Genomic DNA, 4,317 nt, shown 5'->3' with positions numbered 1-4,317 from the left:
CGATCATTTAGCCAAAGGATACCAAATCAGAAGACGGTTTCCTAGATACTAGCTGGCTAGATATTAGCTGATTGATGACTAGCGTGTAGTTTTATTTTATTTTTAGAATTTCATGGTCTTGCGGGTCGTATTTTGGCCCATGCGCCGTAGGTTGCCCCCCCCCCCCCCCCCCCAACACGAACATTGAGAGACACTGCTTCATCTTTCTGGACACTTGCCAATCAGTCACACAACACTGAACCTCCTCAAGACAATCAGCATGTGAAATATGACTCGATGTATGTTTCCTTGTGTGACTTTCGTATCAGTGCTGTGAAGCTACCGCGTTGCATCTTTGTGATTGGACAATGTTTTGTTAAAAATCAAATACAAATGTAAAATTAAAAAAAAAAAAAAAAAAGCACTGATGTACCTAATCATTAAAACGACTATTCTTCTTTATTAATACAAGGACATCTTGTTTTCTCTGTTAAGTGTTGTAAGGCTTTGAGGTCGACTGTTGTGCTACCTAGATGTTTACACTCAAAATATACTTTACGGGTAAATTAACAAGAAAAAAAATTAGAGGGATTTATATTCATCGACCTGACAGCTGCATACGCGTGAAAGCTACAGCTAAATTGACTTGTCTGTACAAGCCTTAATTTGCATATTTGGGAGTTTGGGGAACCGCGATCTGACATACCAAAGACGTTTTCCTTTGAATGTGCCCAACAAAGCTGACATATTGTTGGCTGTAATTCATCTGAAGCTGCGAGGCAAACACTGACTACATCAATATATTAATTATTGCAAAAAATAAATAAATAAATAAAAAGACCCGAGATGTTAAATCAGATCACAAGACATGATCGTGATTAGCAGGAAGCCAAAGAAATACTGTAGACCAGGCGTCTTCAATCAAAAATAAAAACACCACCACAAATGGTTAATTCAGACTGGTTCCAGGATTATCGATTCTTATAACCTGCACAACTCAATTAAAAGGAAGAGGGAAAGTCAAAATCAACACCTGAGATGATGTGGTTGCACAAGTGTGCACACCCTCTCATAATTTAGTAGGTGGCTGTATTCAGAATTAGCCAATCACGTTCAAACTCACGTTAAATGGGATTCAGCACACACCTGCCAACATTTAATGTGCTTTTGATTTCGACAAAAATAAAGTTCAACTATTTTAGTGGGTTTTTCTGACATTTTTCTGACATCACTTTACATTGTAAGCCCTGATTTGTAGAGAGCTACCATGGCATCGGAGGAATTACATTGTTCAAAGGAATCAGCCAGAAGAAAGGTAGATATACCATAAAATGTAGCGAAGATTGGAGAAAATACCACACAACAGTGACATTACGAAGAACTGGACATCCCTCCAAAGTTGATGAAAAGCAGACAATAAAACTGGTCAGGAATGCTGCCAAGAGGCAATTTTAAGGCGCAGCAGTAATTTCTACCAAGTAGTGGCTATTCAGTACAAGTGACAACAAAAAACCTCCCGTCTTCTTCAGAGGATTGCTGTCTTATATAACTACAACGTTTAATACTTGGATGAAAATATTTTACAGTCAATGACCTTCAATTTAGAATTCATAAGCAAAAAGCATACTCTATTGACTCGTCTCCTGAACAATATTCAATGTCATTGCTTTCAACTTCAAAAGTGCAGGATGAGAGACGGTGTTCTTGAATGAAAAAAATGGTTTGACTCATCTTAAGATTTTTTTTTTTTTTTTTTTTGAAGAAAAGAAATCCAACATGCTCCGGTGAGATTGGTGACAATGTTCTTGTTAGCTGAGCAAGCAAAGGTGCTGCAGTAAAGATGATGTCTGTGAGCTCCGGACTTCTACTGATGTTAGATCAAACATTAAAATTGAGGGTTTTACTTGCAACTATCAAATGGAATCTTCCCTTTGACCCCTGGAAAATTGGAATTCTCTGCATAAAATGCCTTTCATACCTGAATTATCATGTTTTGTGAAATCTCTTATATTAAAGCTAAAAGCATCATTTGGATTCCATTGCAGTGGCATATAAATGCAAATCCTTAAAAACTCTCTTTTCGTCAATTCTCTTGCTTCCGTTTGGCCACAGCAAAATCCTCTCTCATTTTGGCTCAGCAGACGTGGGCTGCACACGACATCAACATCTGTCATGGCCAGAACCTTGGCCACCCTCAGGGTGTACATCTGGGCTTCTTCAGCAGCTGGCAAAGACAGACGAGAAGGAGCGGATGGCGTCAAGTAGACTAAATAAACAGGGAAATAACATGGCTAAAATAAGTGGCATTATTACGCTACCTGCTACTCTGGCATATTCCTCAGTGTGATTAAACGTGTCTGTGCCAATATAGAAGAAATGTTGGGAGCCTGGGACCACAAACAAACACCAAAGTCTGAGGAAACTGCTAGATTGAATAAATGCATGCATCCACACATGGCCACTGTGTGGGAGTGCCTTCATTAATTTGATCTTGAAGCAGTTGAGGCAAACTGGAGTACATTACACGGCTTCATGTCGATTGAACGCGACTACTTGCTCTCTGAAGCACAGCTTCTCAAAGTGTGGTGTGTGTACTACAAGTGATGTGCCGGCTAGTGGTACACAAGAGAATCGCCAAATGAAATGTAGGAATACCATATTTCATGCCTCTTCTTATCATTATGAATTATGCTGTGCTATCTCTTCAAGCCTGAGTGCTGCCAAGATAGTTAAAGCAAAGCAGGATGAAGAGCAACTTACTTGTTGGTTGCAACACCGGGCATGAAAGGCGCATCCTCCACAGACAGGTGGGTCATGAAGTTAAAGTCGATGTCAGAAAAAACTCCCGCGGTGAGCAACTCAGTATTTTCTCCAATATCCTCCTCGGCTGGAGTTCCTAGAAGAGTCAATTGGCCAAAGAGTAAATGAGCCAGTTCCAGCTTTAGTAGCTACTTGCTTTGATCGTCTTTCACAAAACTATCTTTTGTTTGACACTTTTCAATCTGTTTTCTGTACCATGTCCTATCCCAGTTGACTTTGAGCGAGAAACAGGGTACACATCTATCTATCTATTTTTATATATCCTATTCAGTATTATTTTCCATTGCACTAACTATTCTCTTATTTATCTAATTTATATATTTATCTGAATTATTGTTGTATTGCACTGGAGAGGGGAGCTCTCTAATCTTGTTGCACGCTTGAGTACAATGACAATAAAGGGATTTCTGATTCTGATCTATCTATCTATCTATCTAGCTAGCTAGCTAGCTAGATAGATAGATAGATAGCTTTCTAGCTAGCTAGCTAGAAAAACTCATACTACTACACCCTTGACTGGTTCCCTGCCAATCTATTGTTATGCTATTCCATTTTAATTGTTCCTACATTCATTCTATGTTTATTTGTCATTAGTTAACAAAGGTATAGACCACCCTGGTATCCTGAAGTCCTTTAATGCAATGTTACAGATATCATTGATTCATTTTAGTGAGAATCCACACACACGACTTTTTGGTGTATCCTGAGGGATTTACTACTGCTGCGTGCGACCTCACTGGAACATTTCTCTCTAAACGTTTGAATTTATGTGTGGAGAATGAGAAACAAGGCAACAGTATAGTGGAATTTGCTCTTTTGGGAAGTAAAAAGTTCAATCATAAGATGACAGCTGAGGTCTCCATGGCAACAATTGATGGATGGTGAAGGCCTTCTCTTTGAACCTATCACAATATTGACTGCAGTCAACTCTATTCGACTCTGTTTTCTTTCTGTGGACTTTGGGTACGTAGTTTAATGTAACTATGACAACAGTCATGTCCAGTCAAGAAATTTTCTGCAAGCCATGAGTGTGTGTGTGTGTGTGTGTGTGTGTGTGTGTGAATGTGCGTCTGTTTATGTGTGCGCAGAAGAGGGACTTGTGGATACATCTGTTTCAATTCACTGATCCATTTAGCCATTTTCTTATTGTCATTAGGATCACGAAGGAGTCTAGCCAGATGACTTTGGGCGACAGGCGGGGTGCACCAAGGCCTTTCACATACAAATCATCAGGCTGGCCTCAGTAAATAGGTTTCCAAAAAAATATATATATCCCCAGGTTGGGTTTTCTTTTCGCACAACAATAGAAAAAAAAAATCTATCATCTATCATCATCGCAAACATCTTTCATTGCTACATTCTCAGCCAGTAGGTTTGGCTTGTGTTCTTTTCATTCTTTCATGCCCTTCATTCTTTTCATTCATTATTTCATCTCTGTTTGAGGCAAAAACAAATTCTTAAATAGCTTCATTTGAGCTGGTATGTGTATATGTTGTTTTTTATTTATTTAGTGAATAA

General features: G+C 38.9%; 1 long non-coding RNA gene across 1 annotated transcript; it reads right to left on the bottom strand.

The window, feature by feature from the left end:
* Positions 1-2,100: 2,100 nt before the first annotated feature.
* Positions 2,101-2,872, bottom strand: LOC148343173 (uncharacterized). The gene is made up of 3 exons (XR_015844734.1): positions 2,740-2,872; positions 2,298-2,366; positions 2,101-2,203 (listed from the first exon to the last, which is right to left on the bottom strand). It is a non-coding gene; the product is annotated as an uncharacterized LOC148343173 (long non-coding RNA).
* Between the last annotated feature and the right edge of the window lie 1,445 nt (positions 2,873-4,317).

The sequence above is a fragment of the Idiotropiscis lumnitzeri genome, chromosome 1, assembly GCF_059441095.1.
Source record: "Idiotropiscis lumnitzeri isolate Australia: NSW breed Sydney's pygmy pipehorse chromosome 1, RoL_Ilum_1.0, whole genome shotgun sequence".
NCBI classification, from domain to species: domain Eukaryota; kingdom Metazoa; phylum Chordata; class Actinopteri; order Syngnathiformes; family Syngnathidae; genus Idiotropiscis; species Idiotropiscis lumnitzeri.
The sequence above is the reverse complement of the archived record's forward strand: the minus strand, read 5'-3'. Positions and strand labels throughout refer to the sequence as shown.